Source organism: Staurois parvus, unplaced genomic scaffold (genome assembly GCF_062004578.1).
Source record: "Staurois parvus isolate SC_StPar_1 unplaced genomic scaffold, SC_StPar_1.0 ptg000087l, whole genome shotgun sequence".
Taxonomy (NCBI): domain Eukaryota; kingdom Metazoa; phylum Chordata; class Amphibia; order Anura; family Ranidae; genus Staurois; species Staurois parvus.
Window position 1 is genome coordinate 2,458,654 of NW_028317883.1, and position 10,337 is coordinate 2,468,990.

A 10,337-nucleotide genomic window follows, 5' to 3' on the forward strand; every position below is an offset into this window, starting at 1 on the left:
AGTCTGTATTATCAGGAGACAAGACATGGACATTTGAACAAGAGGAGGAGCAGAGAAGACAGGATCAAACTGCCTTTTTACACAATGCAGAGGATTAACCCCTTAGGTTCCACAGTGAGTATACCGAGCATGCTTTACTGCATATACAGGCATATACAGGCTGATTTTATTGTTGTGGGTTTAGTAATACTTTAACAAGGAATACAGAAAGAACCTGTAGCCCAGAATGCAGCACTGACAGGAAAATAATTCTGTATCTGGCAGCAGAAGAGACTTTTGCAAAGGCACAACTACAGGAGGGGACTCTTATTACATTGGAAAGAACACAGTTCTTTTCAGTCCAATGAATGGTCAGCAGTTATTGAAAGCAGCTCCATGTTTGTCCTAAGAAGCCATTCTGATGCTGTGTACTGAAGATAAAGCAAATAGAGCAAATCAAGTAGGTAAGAACTATATATAGCAAGTGAGATTGCTCCGGTGGATTACATAATTATATTCCATAGCAGCCTCTGACCTGAAAAAGAAAGCAAACTTCTTCCAGTGTTTTTCTCCTAACACATTGGTGTGCCCTTTTTTTTTTTACGGTATGAAAAGTGTGCGTTGTTTGCTGTATGAAATATACCACAGTTTAGCAGTTCCAGTAATTCCATGGTCTTATTCAGGATATCTCCTGGCAGTTTTTTATTTCCAGTTGAAGCTCCAACATCTGTGCTGTGCTTTTCATCTCCTCTGTAGTAGACATATGTTTGTATACTGCTGGAGTCATTTTCATCATTGATAATTCCATTTTGAGAGTCATCTTTTCTTCAGCTCCTTTTTTTTGTTTTATAATCTTATCACCACGTCTGCGACAAGGTATGTCAGCAATTAGAATTCATCATGTAGGATCTTGTTCTTCCTGTGATAGCCCCGACAGCTGTTCTACAATCCTCTTACCCCTCAGGAATCTAAATACCTGTGTGAAAAGGCTCAGGTGAAGGCTAAGATTTTATTACTCTTGCACTGTATGAAGGGCAACTAAATTACTAAAAGGCTTTGAGAAAAGAATAGCTGAGCTGAATATATTCTATGAGAAGAGGCAATTGAGGGAGATGTGATCACCTTAAATACATAAAGGGTCTATATAATAAATTCAGTGCAAGTTAGTTGTTTATTTCAAAGTGGAACTACACTGCATCTGGACACCACAAACCATAAATGATATTTCATTTATTTTTAGTATTCAAAGCAACCTCACCTATCCATCCATGTCTCCATGCTTCAATTTGAGGAGAAATCCCTTTGAAAAACACCCCTAGCATTTCTGTCTGTGGCCATCTTGAGTGAGGGCAGATGGTTCCTTCCTGGAATCCATCTGCCCTTAGCTCAGGCTTGCAGGCAGTAGGGCATGCTTTGCTGATAAAACATTGTTCTCCCTCCTGAAGACTTCTGGGATGTATGACATAATTTACCTAGGCCTGGGAAGCACTGAAGAACTGAACAAATGAAAAAAAAAAATGTTTAAAACAAGTAAATATATTATACCTTCCCATCTATTTACTAATGCTAACAGCATAAGGATTATAAAAAGTCAATGTTGATTGAGAGAGTGAAGTTCTGCTTTAAAGTGATACTAAACCCACAACAGTAAAATCAGTCTGTATATGCAGTAAAGCAGGCAAGTTATACTCACTGTGAAACCTAAGGGGTTAATCCTCCACAATGTGAAAACAAATCTGTTTAATCCTGTCTTCTCTGATCCTCCCCTTCTTTTACTGTCCCAGTCCATCTGAGGATAGTACAGAGGGTGCATGTGATCAGCACATGGCCAATAAGCACTGTCCAGACAGAGGGTCAGCGGTCATGCGGCCTCATAGGACAGTCAAAGGAAAACTCATCCTACAAGATTAACCAGAGCTCAGCCAGACACCACTAGAAGTCAAGACTGCTATATACTGCTGATGAGAAAAGTTATTTAGCAGTTACAATTTACTAAAATCATTGCATTTCCATGTTTTGTGTACTGTGAGAAACCAGATATAGTGAATGCAGGGTCCTGGGTTTAATATCACTTTAAGGTCATTGCAAAGGACAAAGAATGCACTTTGCACATGAGGAAAAAAGGTTTACCCTCTGCATGTAGGATGTCTTCTTTACAGTAAGAACTGTGAAAGGGTGAAGTAGACTAGTCCTAGTCAGCTCAACATATGGGAGAGGTTTTACTAAAACTGGTGCACACAGAACCTGGTATAGCTGTGCATAGTAACCAATCACCTTCCAGGTTTTATTGCCAAACCTTAATTGAACAAGCTGCAATTAGTAGCTGGTTACTATGCACAGTTGCACCAGATTCTGTGTGCACCAGTTTTAGTAAATCTCCTCCATTGCATCAAAAAAGACTGGAAGTGTTTGTACATTACGAAGTATACTGGTCTGTTTCTAATTATATGTAGCACCCTCTAGTGTGCTGCTAGGGTAGTGTAGGTAAAATCATTGTTTATGACACATGGTAACTGTGTGAGTCTATGATTGAGGTTGGGTTACTGCAGGTCAGATGGATGGCTTACAGGTCGGGACTCTATCACCTCTGCCTTGTTCCAGGGGACCATGGAAGCTTCCAGAATCCAGTGGGCAGAAGAAGTGGAGACCTAATTTGCATGTTTATGGGAGTCTAATCAATTCCAGTTTTGTGCTGAGGCCAACCCATAAATATGGGAGAGTCAGGCTGGCAGGTAGAAGGTGCTGAGGAGGCTGCTGGAGCCTGGGATGGGTCCCCTAGGTCTGGGGGGCTGGTCTCCAGGCTGTGCTCCGGCTAGCTCAGGTGGGTCCATTCAGCATTATGGTATGAACAGGATCAAGGACTGGGAGCAGTGGTTGCAAAGAGGCCCCCATAATGGGAAGTTGCTACAGACCAGTAATGACTAATTGCTTTCAAGGAAAAGAACAGTCCAGGATCTATTTCTGTAAATAGGAAGGAAGTTGCCTCTTTGCATTGATTCAATCAAGTTGGTCATCCCATAATCCCTGTTACACTATCCGAGTTATATCCCCTTATAAAAATAACAAAAACCAAGCTTAGAGGGATCCAGAGACACAGTGGCCCTCATGAGGGTAGCACTACATATAAGAAATCCCACTACATATTGTTGATCCAGGGAGTAGGGACCCCTTACACTTAATTCCCTACGGAATGCATCCTTATAAAGTCAATCCAACTGGCCATTTCCCTCGCTGACCTGCGGTGACTGACAATATAAGGAACCAGCACTTTGGAAAGGCTTACTAATGTTCAAGTAAGGGTGAGTACACTGTGGCTACATGTCACAATAATAAGGCTGTGACAAATCATCAATATAAAATAAATGTACCTACTGGCCTATTCACTACCTGACCTCTGGTTAATAAGGCTGGATGGAGAGTCACATTCTGAATGAGAGCCAGGGTAGTAGGGGAGTCCAACACTCTAAAGCAAAACGCATAATACAGATGTAGACAGCAAATGGACCCAGACAATTCATTTGCTAGTTCATTTCATGGTTCATAGTGGATAATCTTACATACAGAATATAGGTACACATTTGCTGATCACTGCAGATGGAAAACTCTTTGATGGCTTCTCTGAAAAGTAATGAATTAATAATAGTGAAAGTATGTTTCCTTTCAATGTACCATGTTTGAACTGTTCCTTGTTCCTTCATGTTAGTTTGTACTTATATGAACAGCAGTCCACTAAAATGAAAAACAAACATTGCCTTGAAATCCTCAACTGCACTGAAATTACACTTTAATAATATTAGCACTGCCTAAGGTTGTGTAGAGTTTCTAGCAATATTAATGTCCATCTGAATGCTCAAACTATATAAACTCTAGATGTTGTCAACCACATCAACAAATGATGACCTTGCTGCTCTCCTTTATTCAGTGAACATTTCACATTGCTCTTTGGAACCCTTATTACTCTTTAGTTTCAGCATGTCCTCTTTTCTGATCTTAATACCAGCCATACATGGTTCTAATTTTGTCCAATTCCTGCTGAAGCAGCCAAATTTGAGCCATGGGTGGCTCTATCAGTATCACCTAGATTGTCAAATTTCAAACTGAAAATTGGAGAAACCAGGCAAAAAATTCTCAGTTGAATAGTAAATGCATCCAGATGTACAGTACAATTCTCTGGAGACAGGACAAATCTGCCTGCATACATTCAAGCTAATCCCAAAATGTGCAATTTATTAATTCACTGATTTTTTTCCTGATCTTTTAGATTAATTTGCTTATCTCTACAAATAAACATACATTTGATGAACACATTGAGACTCTTCATTGAAAATGACATTGTAACAAAATGAAGTATGCATTTGGTACACCGGGTAAGGAAATGATTAAAACAGAATCTTTGGCATTTTGCTAAGGGCAGAATACATTGAAAATCTTCATTTGAAAAGACATGGTCAGGAAATAAAGTATAAGATTGATACATCTGGCAAGTACAATGAATCATTAGAGTGAAATGTTTACAGTTTTATCAAGTGAAGACCTGACATCTCTAAACCATTGTTTTTCCATGTGGATGTGTTATTCAACTTCAGTCAAAATCATGGAAATTATTACCAGTGACAGCCTTGGGTTTGTTTCTTTCCCATATAGGAGTGAAAGCATACCTGATCATTAGCCCTAAGTGGAGGAGGAAGACAAGTGTGGGGGATCTTGAAGCATGATTTTGGAGGATTTTAACCACTTGCACTCCAGAGGATTTACCCCCCTTCCGAACCAGGCCATTTTTTGTGATACGGCGCTGCGTTACTTTAACTGACAATTTCACGGTCATGCAACGCTGCACCCAAATGAAATGTATGTCCTTTTTCTCCTCAAATGGAGCTTTATTTTGGTGGTATTTGATCACCTCTGTGGTTTTTATTTTTTGCACTATAAATGCATATAAAAAAAGGCAGACAATTTTGAACCCCCCCCCCAATATTTTTAACTTTTTGCTATAAAACATATTCAGTAAAAACATTTTAAAAAACAAATTTCATCATAAATGTAGGCTAAAATGTATTCTGCTACATATCCTTGTTAAAAAAAAGTCCAATACGTGTAAATTCATTTTTTACGTGAAAGTTATAGCATCTAAAAACGGCGGTATATATTCTGGAATTTTTATTATTATTTTTTTTAATACTAGTATTGGCATCAATCAGCGACTTATAGCAGGCAAGCATTCTGACACTGGGTGGGAACGGTCTCTCACTGACATCCCCAGTGACATTAATACAGTGATCAGTGCTAATAAAAAGCACTGACACTGTACTAATGGCACTGGGCAGGAAAGGGTTAACATCTGGGTGATCAAAGGGTTAACTGTGTGCTGTGTGTGTTTTACTGTGTGCAGTGGTTTAAGCACGCTGCTTTATTTTGCTCTGTTATGCAGAGCAATACAAATCAGTGTGTTGGAGCTGACAGAGGAGAGATCTGTATTGTTTACATACAGACCTCTCCCCCATCAGTGATACTTGGTGATCGCTGGTGCCAGCGGGGAATCACTGGCTGGGACCCAGTGATCAACATCTGTGGTGGTACGGGTAGGGGCGCACACGGTGCGCATGCGCACCCTGCCCGTAAATACAATATCTCATATATATACGTGATTTTGTGCAGCCCTGCCACCCTGTAGCAGTAGTTCTGTAGCAGTAGTTAATTAAATATCATGTTTTTTCACAAAAAGATTTAATTTTGTTTTATATTTGAGTTTAGTATATTATAAAAAATATCCCATGTTTAAAATGCACACTAGGCATTTTAAACACCTCCTTAAGAAGCACCTTGCTTTTTTTCTGCCTCTAAACGCCCTTCAATGTTAGCCTAGGTATCCATACACACATAGGCCTTTACATGCATTTACAGGCAGGAAAATCCACTGTCAGTGCTTTCAGGAGCAGCTGCGTTTTGGCAGAAAAAAATGCCTGATGTGACTAAATGCGTGTAAACACATTTAAACACGCATAAATGCTGGGCCTGCCAAGCTCTTGGGTATTCATTCATTTCAATGGCCAGAATGAGCTAATATTCTGGCCAATGAAATGAATAAATGCCCAAATGCTTGATGTGCTTTCAAAATGCCTAACTGTGTTTGCAAAAATATGGCTTTAGACTTGTTTTCAACGCTGATTTTCTCTTACAAGGAGAGAGGCATTTAGAAGAGCTGGGCAGATGCCCAGTGTGCATGAGGCCTCACGCTTTGTATTATTTAAAGTGTTACTAAACCCACAACAGTAAAATTAGATTGTATATGCAGTGAAGCATGCCTGTTATACTCACTACGGAACCTAAGGGGTTAATCATCCACATTGTGTAAAAATGCTGTTTGATCCTGTCTTCTCTTTTTCCTCCCTTTCCTATACTGTCCCCAATCCATTTCCTGATAGAACAGAGCCTTGGGGGGCAAGCTGCACATGCTCAGTTTGGTGTGTATTGCTAGAGAGGTTTTTTTTTTCTTGGGAGAGTGCATGTGATCAGCACAGGGCCGATCAGCACTGTCCAGAGAGAGGGTCAAGGGTCCTGCAGCCTTATAGGACAGTCAGGGTGGAATGCAAACTCCTCCTACAAGCTTTAACCAGTGCTCTGCTGGACACTGATAGATGTCACACAACTGCTGTAACTAATGATGAGAAAAGGTATTTAGCAGTTTATATTTACTCAAATAATTGCAATGTCATGTACTGTGGGAGACCAGATATAATAAATGCAGGGTCCTGGGTTTAGTAACACTTTAAAGTCTATTGTAGTAATCAGATTTTTTCCTAGAAAAAAATGATTCTGAGGTACATTTACAAAGTTAGTTTTGTTTAAAAAAAGACACAAGTCCGTCTAGTTTAACCAATAGCAATATATAAATGTATAAATAAATAGAAAACCTCCATATACAGAACCCTAGAGTACATAGTTGATTTAGAGGAAGGCAAAAAAACCCCTATACAGTATGGTCTCATTAGCTGAAATGGTGCTAAAAAACCTCCTTCCTAATCTCCTAAAGGCAATCAATTAATCCCATGAATCAATAATATCTGGTGTTATTACACATATTACAAATAGCTGTGGATTTTCAGGCATGCACAATTTTTTTGGGAGAACTGCTGATAAAATTCTGATTCCCTCTTTATGTAACATGCCATAATATTACAGCTTTTTAAAAATAATTTGTATTCTATATTAATTGTTAGATCTACTGTACATTCCCCTCCCCAAATATACCAGCTCAGTGCACCATATGTTTCTACATAGACAGCCAAGAGAATGTAGGCAATACACCATGCCCTTTGCCACTTCGCACCAGGTCAGTACCTAAAAAACGGTTATTAAGGTCAGTTCCGGCATTAAAAATCAGACCTTCAACTTCAACAGGAACAGTTTGTATTCACAACTTCTTTAACAACCAATGCCATTACCAAGAAAAATATCATCTTCACCCTTCAAGGGATAATCTTGCCAAAAAGACCTTAACATTTGACAATTCTGGGAATGCAGGGGGGTACTTGGTCCTATAATACATGCTGTGGTTCCATCTACAAGACATTTCATTGCTATAGGACCCCATAAATGTGCCAGATGCTGAGGAGTCTTCAGAAAGCTTATCATTTGAAGACAGCAAAATTTAGAGATCTGTGTATTAATACTTTTGTTGGCAGGATTTTTTTTTAAAACAGTGACAGAGTATTTAATACAAATTATATGTAATGGACATGTACTAAAACTAATAAAAAAACACAATTTTTGAAAGGTTATTCAAGTATCTTGTGTGTTCCTATAGTAGATGAAAGAATATCATTATGCTGAATATATTAGTAAGACACCATGTCAACATCCCATTGTACACATGCTATTTCTAAGACTTTTACATTTGCTATTAGGCTCGGTAGGTACTTGAGCAACAGCAGTGCAAGTGTAGCAGAAATGGTGAACAATTATTGTTATTTTCAGAATGTATTATTTTATTATGATGCCGTCTTAACGCAAATCTGTACTAGAGCCAGCACCCGTTGGAGTCCTAACAACCAATTACTCATCTCTGCTGTCAGCCAGGGATTCCCAGCTGACAACAGAATGTACACAAAGTAAAACAATCCATTCCAGGCCTTTCTGCTCTAGTATGGATTTTAATGGGTACCCTGCACCAAAAAAATCAAAACAAAATGTTGTGCAGTCCCCCATAAAATTCATACCTGCTCCTTATCTGAGTATGCAGCCTGACAGGGTGGGGGAGTGTGCAGCCTCTCCCTCCTAAACCATACCAGGCCACGTGCCCTAAACATGGGGGGTAGTACTTTGATAGGAAGATGCCAACGGATGCTGGTTCCTTAACATCCTGCAAAAACATATCAAAAAAGCATGTACATGTGAATTTTTGGTGCATTTCCCTTGATGTCTATGGCGCCTAAATCATATTGCACTGCACCAAAATAGCACAGGACCCTTTTCCAAAAAGACACCAAAGGGAATATTATGATTTCCAATGTCATGCGATTCTGTGTGACTCAAGTCCCATCTGAAATCCTACTAGTGTGAGCCAGGCCTTAAACTGCTAGGGACTACGGACATATCCCTAGACATTGCACTTGGCTGTTTACTACAACATTCCTTCTCTTGCTGCCACATCCAGATTGGAATACCCATCCTCAGGTCCACCTGAAGCTTCAGCAAACAAAGTATGGAAACTGAACATCAAAGGGAATCTTCCAACATTTTTTTCTTGTCCTCATGTGTTCTATTAATAGGAAAAATATCAAGTGCATTTTTAAAATTTTTTTTTTATACGATCAATCAGTTATAAAAGAATAAGAATAACTTAAAAAAAAAAATTACTATCGAGAAAAGAGTACCTTCTAACCCAACCTCTTTTGGTCTCCTTGTTTTTTAATTTTTCGCTTTCTGTATGTGGATGATGGCCCTCTAATTATTTTAATAAAAAAAAAAATACAGCTACCTTTTTCCTAATCGATATACAGCTGGCACATGACCCAGCTCTTTCCCAGCCTGTCTGCAGGGAAATAGTGACAGGAAGAGCTTCTAGTCCTCTGCTGCTGGTCACATGTTCAAAATAAAAAAATCAGCCTTTTGGATACAGAGTAAAAATAAATAGTTAATATCAAAAAACTGTTTTAATTCTGCATACAAATATATATTTGAAATCAAATCTTTATATATTTTTTTGGCAATAACATGGTGTGGGCAGATTTCTGCCAGTAATGCTGTGTCAAGCCCCTCCAGCCTGTGTCTTAGAATACCAGGGAGCTGAAGCCTCCATCAATAGACATGTAATATCCTGCCCCATTGTGTTTAGCAGGTCAGTGGGCATGGAGGGGGAGGGAGGGAGTGGACCGCCATGTATACACCCATATGTGTGACTCTATAGTCACATAGGCTGCTCAGATGCGATGGGGAGGAAATGCTCAGCGTTGAAACTCACTGAAATCTGAGCATGTGCAGTAGCTGCCAACACTGCTCTACAAAATCACCAGCTGCATTGGGGACATGTACAGAAGGGGGAGACAGAGAACAATAGAATCAATTAGGTTTTTTGCAGAATACAGAAAATGAATCCCATAGTGACTGAATGAGTATGAACAGCATGTAATACAACATTTACTGATTTTATGATGTAGGTTTAATGACACTTTAATACCACAGATATCAAGCATTTTTTTTTATTTTTTAAAATGTGTCAAGTATGCAAAGTACTAGGCAGTTCTAGTGTGCTGTAAAACACTCTCAGTGCACTAGAGGATCATATCCTGTAATTGCACAAAGTCCACGATAGTCCAAAATAAGCCCATCACTGTATAACTGCTTAGGTGGCAGCCATCCCAGAGCATGCCAACTCTATATAGATAATGTGTAAGAAAGAAGAGAGAGATCTATAGAAGGAGCAGCTAGCTCTGAACTCGTAGCCTTTCTCTTCCTTTGTTGCAGACCAAAAAAGCCTATGAAAATGGTACCAGGGGCATCTCATGGGGCCCCTTACTGACCCCGGGCCCTCGGGCAGTGCCCGAGTTTCCAAATGGTCAGTCCGCCCCTGTTGCCGACCATTCCCCTTGGTGATGTCACATCTGCCCGGATCTTGCTGTCCACGCTGGTCACAGACACTTACATTTCCGGCAGCAGCGTCCTGTGACCCTTCTACCACCCACGGTGTCCCCTATGGCAGTCGGACGGACTTCTGAAGGATGTGGATGACGGTGGAAAACCTGGAGATTATTGATGGGCTTTTTTTTACTTCTTCACTATTGTGAGTTTTTTTACATACAGTGGCTTATTAAATTGTGTTTAATACTTAGAAGGTGCCTCTCTCTCTCTTCTTTCTTATA